General features: G+C 42.7%; 1 pseudogene; it reads left to right on the forward strand.

Moving 5' to 3' along the window:
* Positions 1–6,266: 6,266 nt before the first annotated feature.
* LOC123428633 lies at positions 6,267–8,277 on the forward strand (annotated as a pseudogene).
* The last annotated feature ends 5,618 nt before the right edge of the window (positions 8,278–13,895 follow it).

Raw genomic sequence — 13,895 nt, forward strand, 5'->3', positions numbered from 1 at the left:
ATTCAATGGCAATATGAGAGTGACGACACAAGTCATGAGACGGAACGGTGGTAGTTGCATGGCAATATATCTCGGAATGGCTATGAAAATGCCATAGTAGGTAGATATGGTGGTTGTTTTGAGGAAGGAATTTGGTGGGTTTGTGCACCGGCAAGAATTGCGCGGCACTAGAGAGGCTAGCAACGGTGGAAGGTGAAAGTGCATCTATACCATGGACTCACATTAGTCATGAATAACTCACGTACTTGTTGCGAAAGTTTTTATTAGTAATCGAAACAAAGTGCTAAACGCATACTCCGAGGGGAAGGGTTGGTAGGTGTAAACCATCGCGCGATCCCGACCTCAACACAAAGATGACAATCAATAGATCAATTATGCTCTGACTTCCTAACATAGCGGTTCACCATACGTGCATGCTACGGGAATCACTAACTCCAACACAAGTATCTCTAGATTCACAACACCCTACTAACATAACTCTTAATATTACCGAATCCGTGTCTCAAAACTAATTGAGAGGAATCGAAACTTCTCTTTCTACTCAATGCACATGAAGATGGAGGTTTTTGCATCCTCTTTGGGTACCTAGCACATTTGGGACTACTTTCATAGCAGAAGCCAACTACCAAATCACGCATCGCCGTGCTCTAAAGATATAAGTGAAGCACAAGAGCAAAAGTATCTAGCTCAAAATATATAAGTGAAGCACTAGAGCAAAAGTATCTAGCTCAAAAGATATAAGTGAAGCACTATGAGCATTCTAGCAAGATCACAATGAGTGCATGTATCTCTCTCTCAAAAAGGTGTGCAGCAAGGATGATTGTGAAAGAAAATACTCCTATGATACAAGACGCTCCAAGAAAAACACATATCATGTGGTGAATAAAAATATAGCTCCAAGTAATGTTACCGATGGATTGAAGACGAATGAGGGAATGCCTTCCCGGGGCATCCCCAAGCTTAGGATTTTTGGTGTCCTTGAATTTGGCTTGGGGTGCCTTGGGAATCCCCAAGCTTGAGCTCTTTCCACTCCTTATCTCTTTGTCCATGAGAACATCACCCAAAACTTGAAAACTTCACAACACAAAACTTAAACAGAAACATGTGATAACATTAGTATAAGAAAACAATCTACCACTTATTTTGGTACTGTAGAAAACTTGAATTCCATCTATATTTATGATGGGCTACTGTATTCTCACTTTTCTATGGCTAGTACCCCCCGATACTAACCATAGTTTCATCAAAACAAGCAACCAACTCTACAAAAACAGAATCCGTCAAAAACAGACCAGTCTGTAGCAATCTGTATACTTAGTATACTTCTGGTACCTCATAAAATCTGAAAAATTACGAAGTCCTGGTAAAAACGTATATCAATCAGCAGCAAAAAGAATAAACTCAAAAGCTCTTTTTCAATAAAAATGAAAAATCAACTCGTGAGTGCAAAGTTTCTGTCTTTTTCCAGCAGGATCAAACAACCATTACCAAGACTACTCATCAAGGCTTTGCTTGGGTCAAACACAAAAAGAAACACAAAAATACAATCACAACAGAATTATGTGTGGACGCAACAAAACAGAAAGAAAAAGATAAATTCATTGGGTTGCCTCCCAACAAGCGCTATTGTTTAACGTCCTTAGCTAGGCATAGAAGCGATAGAATCACGTATCGTCGTATTTGGTGTTCAAACCATAAGTGGCCCTCATCATAGATTCATAAGGCAATCTTATTTTCTTTCTAGGAAAGTGTTCCATGACCTTCCTTAAAGGAAATTGAAATCTAATATTCCCTTCCTTCATATTTATGATAGCACCAATAGTCCTTAGGAAAGGTCTACCAAGAATAATAGGGCATGTAGGATTGCAATCAATGTCAAGCACAATGAAATCCATGGGTACATAGTTTCTATTTGCAATAATAAGAACATCATTGATCCTTCCCATGGGTTTCTTGACAGTGGAATCAGTAAGATGCAAATTAAGAGAACACTCTTCAATCTCATTAAAACCCAGAACATCAGATAAAGACTTTGGAATCGCAGAAACACTAGCACCCAAATCACACAAAGCATTGCACTCATAGTTTTTGATTTTGATTTTGATGGTAGGTTCCCACTCATCATGAACCTTTCTAGGGATAGAGACTTCCAATTAAAGTTTCTCTTCAAGAGATTTTATCATAGCTTCGACGATATGATCGGTAAAGGCCTTGTTTTGGCTATAAGCGTGTGGAGAGTTCAACATGGATTGCATCAAGGAAATACATTCAATCAAGGAGCAACTATCATAATTGAATTCCTTGAAATCCATGATAGTAATTTCATTACTACTCAAAGTTTTAACGTCTTCTACTCCACTTTTAATGCTTTTAGCATCAAGATAGATGGACTCCGAATCATTGGGGCACTTTTCAACCAAAGTGGATTCATATCCAGCCCCATAATCATTAGGTTTGACACAAGAAAACAAAGATTCAATGGGAGTCACACCAAGCACTTTAAGATCTTTGTGATTCTCATCAGGAGAACACGCCTTTTTAAGCCATTCATGTCTAGCACGAATTTGGGCGGTTCTTTCTTGGCTCTCAATCATGGAAACACGCATAGCTTTCAAAGTTTCATCCATGTTGATTTTGGGAGGAGCACATCTAACTTTCAAAGCATCAACATCACAAGAAATTCTATCAACGCTCTTAGCCAAATCGTCAATTTTGAGTAGTTTTTCCTCTATGGACGCATTGAAAATCTTTTGAGAGTTGATGAACTCTTTGATATTACTCTCTAGATCAGAGGGTAATGTATTGTAATTTCCATGAGTATTGTTGTAGGAGTTGCCAAAGTTATTAGAGGAGTTACTAGGAAAAGTCCTAGGAACATAGTTTCCTCTAAAAGCATTGTTGTTGCCAAAGTTATTCCTACCAACAAAATTAACGTCCAAGCTAGCGTTGCTACTCTCAATCAAAGAAGACAAAGGCATATCATTAGGATCCAAAGGAGCACTTGTACTAGCAACCAAATTCATTAACTCGTCCATCTTAGCACTTAACGAGTTAATTTCTTCTATAACGTGTATCTTCTTACTAGTAGGTGACCTTTCACTATGCCATTGAGAGTAGTTTTCCATGATGTTGTCAAAGAGCTTTGTGGCTTCCCCTAACATGATTTCCATGAACGTTCCACCTGAGGCGGAGTCCAAGATATTTCTAGAAGCGAAATTCAAGCTAGCGTAAAAGATTTGAATAATCATCCAAAGGCTCAAGCCATGAGCGGGACAATTTCTAATCATTAACTTCATTTTCTCCCAAGCTTGTGCAACTTGTTCATGATCAAGTTGCTTGAAATTCATGATATCATTACGGAGAGAGATGATCTTAGCCGGCGGAAAATACTTGGATATGTAAGCATCTTTGCACTTATCCCAAGAATCGATACTATTTTTGGGCAAAGAAGAAAACCAAGTTTTTGCACGATCTCGCAACGAGAAAGGAAAAAAGCTTCAATTTAATCACGTCATTATCCACATCTTTTTTCTTTTGCATATCGCAAAGCTCAATGAAGGTATTGAGATGGGATGCGGCATCTTCACTAGGAAGGCCAGAGAATTGCTCTTTCATAACAAGATTCAGCAAAGCGGCATTGATTTCGTATGACTCCGCACTAGTGGCGGGAGCAATCGGAGTACTAATAAAATCATTATCATTAGTATTCAAGAAGTCACAAAGTTTGGTGTTTTCATTCATGGTGACTTCGGCAAGCAAGCAAGCACACAAGCAAACAAAGAGCAGGCGAGAAAAAGGGCGAACGAAAAAGGCAAATTGGTGAAGTGGGGGAGAGGAAAACGAGAGGCAAATAGCAAACAAAGTAAACGCAGGAGATGAGTTTGAAATACCTACTTGGATGAGTTCTTGACTTGATCTTACTGCCCAGCAACGGTGCCAGAAATTCTTCTGCTACGGCAACAAAAGTCCTTCCCTCGCGCTTAGGAATTCTTCTTGTTACTTCTCTGGTTTGCGTCGGTTTTTCCCATGAAGAGGAAAGGGTGATGCAGCATAAGAGCGTTAAGTATTTCCCTTAGTTTGAGAACCAAGGTATCGATCCAGCAGGAGGGCCTCGTCAAGTCCAGAGTACCTGTGCAAACACAAACAAGTTTGCACCCAATGCTTCAAAGGGGTTGTCAATCCCTTCAAGATTGTTTGCAAAGTGAGATCTGAAGGCGGAAAGTGCAACAAAGTAAAAAGTGTAAGGCTGAAAATATGGTGTGGAGTAGACCTTGGGGGCCATAGTTTTCACTAGAGGCTTCTCTCAAAATAGCAAGTATTAGGGTGGGTGAACAACTTACTGTCGAGCAATTGATAGAACCGCGCAAAGTCATGACGATATCTAAGGCAATGATCATACATATAGGCATCACGTCCAAGACAAGTATACCGATACTTTCTGCATCTACTACTATTACTCCACACATCGACCGCTATCCAGCATGCATCTGGTTTATTGAGTTCATGACGAACAGAGTAACGCTTTAAGCACGATGACATGATGTAGAGGGATAATCTCAAACCAATGATGAAAACCCCATCTTTTTACCCTTGATGGCAACAACACGATGCGTGCCTCGCTACCCCTTCTATCACTGGGTGAGGTCACCGCACGGTATGAACCCAAAACCAAGCACTTCTCCCATTGCAAGAATCATAGATCTAGTTGGCCAGGCAAAACCCACAACTCGAAGAGAATTACAAGGATATGAAATCATGTATAATAGAGATCAGAAGAAAATCAAATAAGATTCATAGATAATCTGATCATAAATCCACAATTCATCGGATCTCGACAAACACACCGCAAAAGAAGATTACATCGGATAGATCTCCATGAAGATCATGGAGAACTTTGTATTGAAGATCCAAGAGAGAGAAGAAGCCATCTAGTTACTAGCTATGGACCCGTAGGTCTATGGTGAACTACTCACACATCATCACAGAGGTCATGGTGTTGATGAAGAAGCCCTCCGTGTCCAAATCCCCCCTCCGGCAGGGCACCAGAACATGCCCCAGATGGGATCTTGCGGAGACAGAAGCTTGCGGCGGCGGAAAAGTACTTTCGATGATCTCCTGATTTTTTTGGAATTTTTAGGGAATATATAGGCACAACCCCTAGGTCAGGGGACACTCAGGGGGCCCACAAGCCTGGATGGCGCGGCCTCCCCCCTGGCCGCGGGATGGGGGCTTGTGAGGCCCCCTGGGGCTCCCCTGCCTTGGCTCCCAAGCTCCCCGATCTTCTTCCGTTCCAGAAAAAATCTTTTTGGGGATTTTCTTCCGTTTGGACTCCGTTTCAAAATCTCCTCTAAAAGGGGTCAAAAACATGGAAAATACAGGAACTGACACTTGGCACTGAGTTAATAAGTTAGTCCCAAAAAATAAATAAAAAGCATGCAAAACATCCAAAGTTTGACAAGATAAGAGCATGAAACCATCAAAAATTATAGATACGTTGGAGACGTATCAATGGTCACATTGACTCGACGTATCAAAGGGCTATGGAGATGCCCATTAATAGATATCAATGTGAATGAGTAGGGATTGCCATACAAAGGATGCACTAGATCTATAAGTATGTGAAAGCTCAAAAGGAGAACTAGTGGGCGTGCATCCAACTTGCTCGCTCACGAAGACCTAGGGCAATTTTGAGGAAGCCCATCATTGGAATATACAAGCCAAGTTATACAATGAAGATTCCCACTAGCATATGGTAGTGATGAAACGAGAGGCTTCTCAAACATGAAGAACATGGTGCTATTATGAAGCACAAGTGTGGAAAAAGATACACTACTGGAAACAGATAATTTTCCATGTGCCTAATCTTTGCCGTACGCTGGCGGTCGGCAAAGAACTTCTTTGCTGTCAGCTTACACGTGGCACACGGCAAAGAGGAGGCTCATGGCATAGAGATGGTTTTCCATCTACCTTCTATTTACCGTCAGCTGGCAGATGGCAAAGGACACAAAGGCAGACGGCAAAGAGGTGCGAGCCCTTTGCCATCTGCTGACAGAAGGAAAACAAAAACAAGGCTGACGGCAAAGGGCTGGCACCTCTTTGCCGTCTGCTCCCAAGCATCTGTGTCGTCAGCTTGATACATGGCGGATGACAAAGAGGACGGCTACTAACGCCCCCAATCTGCCCTCTCCCCCGATTCCCACTCTTTCTCTCCCTAATCCGCCTCTCCTCCCCGTGCCGCCACACCACCACCACCGCGTCGTCCCCTCATGGTGGCTCCCCCTCCACCAGAGTCAAAATCGCCCCCGCGACAAGGTCCCCCGCGTACGGGGCGGCTACCCCCGTGCGGCGCCTCCGCCCCTGCTCGCCCCACCGACTCCGGCCCGATCCGCCGAGCCCCCCTCCCCCGCGCGCCGGCAGTCGAAGCACAGATCGCACAGGTGCGTCTCTTTCCTCCGCGGGCGAATCTGACAAGGCCCCCTTGCGTTCGAGCAGCGCTCGGAAGTAGCCGTGAGACGAGCTGTTTTGCCCGCCGCGGCCCGTGGCCATGGATCTCCCGCCGTGCGAACCTCAACAAGGTCCGCATCACGGAGCCCACCAACCGCATCACAAGGACGAGTGTTGCATCTCCTTCGACACCCCGGTAAGCCACCCGCCCCCTCCCCTCCATCTCCATGCTCCGTCTCGATTGCGGCTGCTAGGGTCTGACGCGCGGCGCCTCTCCGTGTGCGTGCGTCGCAGAGGTCGGAGGGCGGGCTATACGTGGACATGAACTCGTTCCTGGAGTTCGGGAGGGACCACGTCGCGTGGAACTTCGGGAAGTCGGAGAACCCCGTGTACCTTCACATCGTGCAGCGCCAGAAGCCGGAGCCCGATGAGACAGGTCGCCCGCTGAAGAAGCCAACCCTGCTCGCCATCGGTATGACAGACTTGCAGCTCATAGAACCGCGTGTTTGTATCATCTGCTACTTCTATTCGTTCATGGCCTGTGGCCTATGTGATTGCCATGCTTTGATTGACAATGTAATTGCCTCTGTCAATAACGATGATGGAAAAAAACGTTATCTCTGGATCCGCACCAGTGTGTTCTTCTGGAGCAGTTTCGACATGTAGAATAGTATGTGAAGTACACACGGTATGATATTTCGTTGTAGCTTATGATTACAAGTGATTTACTATTTCTTCGAAGAACGTCCATCACATCCATATTTTTGTATTCACGCTTGACCAGTCACCATGGAAATTGTTCCGCGAGGCGCCGCGCTAGTGCTGTCGGGGCGGAAGAACCCGTGGAATTACATTAGATATTCGCTGATTTGAGGGCGCCGGTACCTTTTTTTGTTGGAGACCAAAAATTAACAAAGAGAAAATCCCATGTAGTAAATAATTAGTTCAGTTATCGCACTTGCGTTCGTGTTGTTTATCCTAGTATGACTAGCCTTTGGTGTTTTGTGCACCTTAGGCTAAGATTTTCTCTTAGTAACTTTTTTGTGAAATCACATGTAAGATTATCCTGCGAGGGTATATAAGCTGAAAAGGGGACGAAAACCTGCATGCTCAATAGAATCTTAAGGATTTTGCTACAATAGGTGGAATACATGACACCACGACCGATTAAAGGAGCCATTGTCTTAGCTCTGACATGCTCGGTGATCTGTATTGCTCTTGCTGTAGAATTTGTTGGTTCTTTTCCAGCAGATTGTACTTTCCGTGAATATCTTTGCTTTTCGCATGTCCAAAGAAAAACTCTGTCATCCGCAGAGTTGTGAGTATGAATGTTGAGACGCAAATCTTACGCTTAACAAGATAATGATCTGAAAACGCGTCGAGTAGTGAAGATTGCTTTAGATAGGTAAGCATGGTATATCCCCGTTTGGCTGATGATTCTGGGCACATCTCTCTGATGCAGGGTTGCAAGCATGTATATTCAAGTCAAGCGGAACAAGACTACCTACTTCATACAGTCTGATCCAACAGAGACAATTTTGAATATCAAACAGAAGTTGCAGTCGATAACAGACCACCCTCCTAATAACCAGAGGTTGATCTTGTTGGCTACCAACAATATATTGGAAGACTCCAAGACGCTGGCTGATCAAAAGGTACGAATATATATTACTTGTAGGAGAACACATTTGCCTAGTATTCAATATTCACAAAGGGAATAATATTCTGTAGGCATGGTACAATTTGATTCGTGTAACCTTAGTTTATTAATTATATTTGCAGATCAAAGACACCAACTGCTTCTTTTGTACGAAGTGTCTTTATGAAGAATAATTCTTGTTACTATTTTCTGTGGTACATGATAGACAATCATTCTCCAACGACAATCGAAATATGTTTTACAAAACTGTCGGTTCAACAAATTGAATTTTTCTATGCTTTCTTGCTCTTTGTATCCATTGAGTCACATAGACCGCTGAATCAATTGTTGACCCAATTTCTGGTTTTTTGTTGTTTTCTTTGTTTCTGAACCATATTATTATATGGTTTAGTTTCTGAACCATATATGTTAGTATTTGTTAGCTTATCGACCGTTGTTGTGCTTGAATATTTGCGAGCTTGACGGGCCATTTTTTTGTTAGATTCTCCTTTAATCTTTAATTTCATACCTTCCTTTGATAATTGAATCAAGCATGGTTTTTATTTTTAGGTGCAAAAATTGATCAAAATTTTAGCAGCCTTAGTGACACTAAAGATTTAGAAATTTGCCCACCTATAATGATAATACAGATGATCTTATAATCTGTTCAAAGGGAGCTAAACTCTATATTTTCGTTAACTCTTCTCAAAGTTTAATCTAGTTAACTCTTCTCAAAGTTTAATATGGTTAATATGTCCAACTGGTGGCGTTGACCTGCGACAAATGTTTTGCCTGGTCTGTAATTTTGTCTGTTCTGAAATATGTCCAGCTGGTGGCGTTGATTCTAGCTAATGAATCTGTAATTTTGTTTGGTCTGAGATTTATTTTTCTCAATGAATTTTTATATTAATGAATCACACTATCAATTGGTTTGTTACTAACGCCTATCGGAGTGACTAACTGACTATTGCTTTGATGCAACAGAGTTTGCGATGGAATGGGCGCTTCTTGAGGTATCCTCCTACGCTGTGTGACAATGGTGGATGACGACATCAGCTACAAAACCCCAATGTTGAGCTCCTATCCCTGCTCCATTACGGTTTTTTATGTGGTGCTTGCTTGTAGAGTAAATGATCTGGGGGTAGCTATATATAGACCTGTTTGTTGATGTTAAATGATCTTGTGGTCAATTAGAATTCTACTCCTCAATTGATGATATGTTATTGCTATGATTCCTAATTCAGTTAGTGCTCTACTGGTTAACTAAACTTCTAAGTTTCAGCTATTAAAATCATATTGAACTAAATAATCCTTCTGCACTACTTGCCGTAACACTTCTGTTTATTTTGTGGTATTAAGACATGATTGGTTGGTCTATTTGATAAGATTTCTGGGCCAAAAAACAGCCCAAACGTACTTGAAGCTACACTTCTGTTTATAATGTCCTTGTACCATGTTTTGTTTCCTTCCTGGAGATGGTATGGTCTAAGTGATGCTTGTATGGTAAATTGTGTGGTTCCTTGTAAACATTTTGTGCACATGGAAGATTTTGTAGTATCGATTGTTAAATGTGCTTCGTAAAAAATCAGAATGCGAATGTTAGTATTTTTTACTGAAAGTTCTAAATCGAATAGTGATAATAGTTAGTCTTTTCTTCTTCTTCTTCTTCTTCTTCTTCTAACTTCCTCAATTACTCCTATTTTTGCAGATTTTATTCATTTCATGGAAGCTGGGATCGATGGACTGTTAGTGTTTAGTTTTTTTTCATTTGTGTTGACGAACAATGTAAAACTTATGTATGTATATGTAGATGAACTATGTGAAACTATGTATTGTGCTAGCCTATGTGTTCTCTAGATTGTTAAATATTTCGTGATGATGTTGGGAATATATATGCTCTAAAATATATGTGTTGAAGATGTTTGAAACTATATGCTGTTGAAAATGTGATATAAAAATGCAGGGAAATAATAGAAAACAAACAAAAAACATGAGCAATACAGGCTCTTTGCCATCTGCTAGCAGATGGCAAAGCCCTTTCCCATCAGCCAGCAGATGGCAAAGGGCTCTCGGCAGACGACAAAGGCTCTACAGGGCCTCGGCTGCACAGAGGGGCTGGGTGCCCCCTTTGCCGTCAGCCCCCTCATGGCAAAGGGGGGAATCTGCCCCCTCTCTCTCCCCTCTTTGCCGTCTGCCCCCACAAGGCAAAGGGGGGAAGGCAGACGGCAAAGAGAGGAGGCCTGCCATTAACACTTAACGGGGATGTTGCAATATGTGCCGTCCCATTTATTTTGCCGCCTGCCCCCTCATGGCAAAGATTCTTTGTCGTCCGCTTTGAGAAAGCAGACGGCAAAGAACCTCTTCACCGGATTTTTTTTTGCCGTCTACTTTGCTGTGAGCTGACCGACGGCAAAGCCTTTGCCGTCCGTGGTTGCACCCTTTGCCGTCCGCCTTGGCAGACGGCAAATTTCTGAATTTCAGTAGTGATAGTAGCATTGTCCCTTTTCTCTTTTTTTATTTTTTTATTTGGGCTCTTAGGCCTCTCTTTTTTTCTCTTTCCATTTTTTTGTTTGGGCTATTTGGCCTCTTTTACTTATTTATTTCCTCACATGTGACAATGCTCTAATAATGATGATCATCACACTTTTAGTTACTAACAACTCAAAGCTTCGAAATGACTCTATAGGAAATGCCTCCGGTAGTGTACCGGGATGTGGAACGATCTAGCTTGGCGTATGACGTTGAAACATCTCGCTAGCTATCTTACAATCATGCAATGGCAATATGAGAGTGACTGCACAAGTCATGAGATGGAACGGTGGGAGTTGTGTGGCAATATATCTCGGAATGGCTATGAAAATGCCATAGTAGGTAGGTATGGTGGCTGTTTTGAGGAAAGGCATATGGTGGGTTTGTGCACCGGCGAGAATAGCGCGGCACTAGAGAGGCTAGCAATGGTGGAAGGTGAAAAGTGCATCTATACCATGGACTCACATTAGTCATGAAGAACTCACATACTTGTTGTGAAAGTTTTTATTAGTAATCGAAACAAAGTGCTAAACGCATACTCCTAGGGGAAGGGTTGGTAGGTGTTAACCATCGCGCGATCCCGACCTCAACACAAAGGATGACAATCAATAGATCAATTATGCTCTGACTTCCTAACATAGTAGTTCACCATACGTGCATGCTACGGGAATCACTAACTTCAACACAAGTATTTCTAGATGCACAACACCCTACTAACATAACTCTTAATATTACCAAATCCACGTCTCAAAACTAATTGAGAGGAATCAAGACTTCTCTTTCTTCTCAATGCACATGAAGATGGAGGTTTTTGTATCCTCTTTGGGTATCCATCACCTTTGGGACTACTTTCATAGCATATGCCAACTACCAAGTCACGCACCGCCGTGCTCTAAAGGATCTAAGTGAAGCACATAGAGCAAAATTATCTAGCTCAAAAGATATAAGTGAAGCATCATGAGCATTCTAGCAAAATCACGATGAGTTCATGTCTCTATCTAAAGGTGTGCCGCAAGGATGATTGTGACACAACAAAAAGAAAAGACTCCTAATATACAAGACTCTCCAAGCAAAACACATATCATGTGGTGAATAAAAATATAACTCCAAGTAACATTAACGATGGATTGAAGACGAAAGAGGGGATGCCTTCCCGGGGCATCCCCAAGCTTAGGCTTTTTGGTGTCCTTGAATTTGGCTTGGTATGCCTTTGGAATCCCCAAGCTTGAGCTCTTTCCACTCCTTATCTCTTTGTCCATGAGAACACCACCCAAAACTTGAAAACTTCACAACACAAAACTTCAACAGAAACTCGTGATAACATTAGCACAAGAAAACAAACTACCACCTTTTTAGGTACTATAGCAATCTTGATTCCTATTTATATTGGTGTTGGGCTACTGTATTCTCACTTTTCCATGGCTAGTACCCCCCGATACTAACCAAAGTTTCATCAAAAGAAGCAACCAACTCAATAAAAAACAGAATCTATCAAAAATAGACCAATCTGTAGCAATATGTATACTTCGTATACTTGTGGTAGCTCAAAAATTCTGAAAGATTACGACTGCCTGGGAAAAAGGCATATAAACCAGCAGCAAAAATAATCAACTCAAAATCTCTTTCTGAATAAAAATGAAAAATCATCTCGTGAGCGAAAACTTTCTGTCTTTTTCCAGCAGGATCAAACTGTTGGAATTATGCCCTAGAGGCAATAATAAATATAGTTATTATTATAATTCCTGTATCAAGATAATAGTTTATTATCCATGCTATAATTGTATTGAATGAAGACTCATTTACATGTGTGGATACATAGACAAAACACCGTCCCTAGCATGCCTCTAGTTGGCTAGCCAGTTGATCGATGATAGTCAGTGTCTTCTGATTATGAACAAGGTGTTGTTGCTTGATAACTGGATCACGTCATTGGGAGAATCACGTGATGGACTAGACCCAAACTAATAGACGTAGCATGTTGATCGTGTCATTTTGTTGCTACTGTTTTCTGCGTGTCAAGTATTTATTCCTATGACCATGAGATCATATAACTCACTGACACCGGAGGAATGCTTTGTGTGTATCAAACGTCGCAACGTAACTGGGTGACTATAAAGATGCTCTACAGGTATCTCCGAAGGTGTTAGTTGAGTTAGTATGGATCAAGACTGGGATTTGTCACTCCGTATGACGGAGAGGTATCTCGGGGCCCACTCGGTAATACAACATCACACACAAGCCTTGCAAGCAATGTAACTTAGTGTAAGTTGCGGGATCTTGTATTACGGAACGAGTAAAGAGACTTGCCGGTAAACGAGATTGAAATAGGTATCCGAATACTGACGATCGAATCTCGGGCAAGTAACATACCGAAGGACAAAGGGAATGACATACGGGATTATACGAATCCTTGGCAGTGAGGTTCAAACGATAAGATCTTCGTAGAATATGTAGGATCCAATATGGGCATCCAGGTCCCGCTATTGGATATTGACCGAGGAGTCTCTCGGGTCATGTCTACATAGTTCTCGAACCCGCAGGGTCTGCACACTTAAGGTTCGACGTTGTTTTATGCGTATTTGAGTTATATGGTTGGTTACCGAATGTTGTTCGGAGTCCCGGATGAGATCACAGACGTCACGAGGGTTTCCGGAATGGTCCGGAAATGAAGATTGATATATAGGATGACCTCATTTGATTACCGGAAGGTTTTCGGAGTTACCGGTAATGTACCGGGAATGACGAATGGGTTCCGGGAGTTCACCGGGGGGGGCAACCCACCCCGGGGAAGCCCATAGGCCATAAGGGTGGCGCACCAGCCCTTAGTGGGCTGGTGGGACATCCCAAAAGGGCCCTATGCGCCAAGGATAAGAAATCAAAGGAAAAAGGAAAAAAAAGGAGGTGGTGGGAAGGGAGGGGGACTCCCTCCCACCAAACCTAGTCCAACTCGGTTTGGGGGGGGGGGAGAGTCCTCCCCCTTGGCTCGGCCGACCCCCTTGAGGGTCCTTGGACCCCAAGGCAAGGCCCCCTCCCTCCCACCTATATATACGGAGGTTTTAGGGCTGATTTGAGACGACTTTTCCACGGCAGCCCGACCACATACCTCCACGGTTTTTCCTCTAGATCGCGTTTCTGCGGAGCTCGGGCGGAGCCCTGCTGAGACAAGGTCATCACCAACCTCCGGAGCGCCGTCACGCTGTCGGAGAACTCTTCTACCTCTTCGTCTCTCTTGCTGGATCAAGAAGGCCGAGATCATCGTCGAGCTGTACGTGTGCTGAACGCG

Source organism: Hordeum vulgare, chromosome 2H, assembly GCF_904849725.1.
Source record: "Hordeum vulgare subsp. vulgare chromosome 2H, MorexV3_pseudomolecules_assembly, whole genome shotgun sequence".
Lineage (NCBI taxonomy): Eukaryota > Viridiplantae > Streptophyta > Magnoliopsida > Poales > Poaceae > Hordeum > Hordeum vulgare.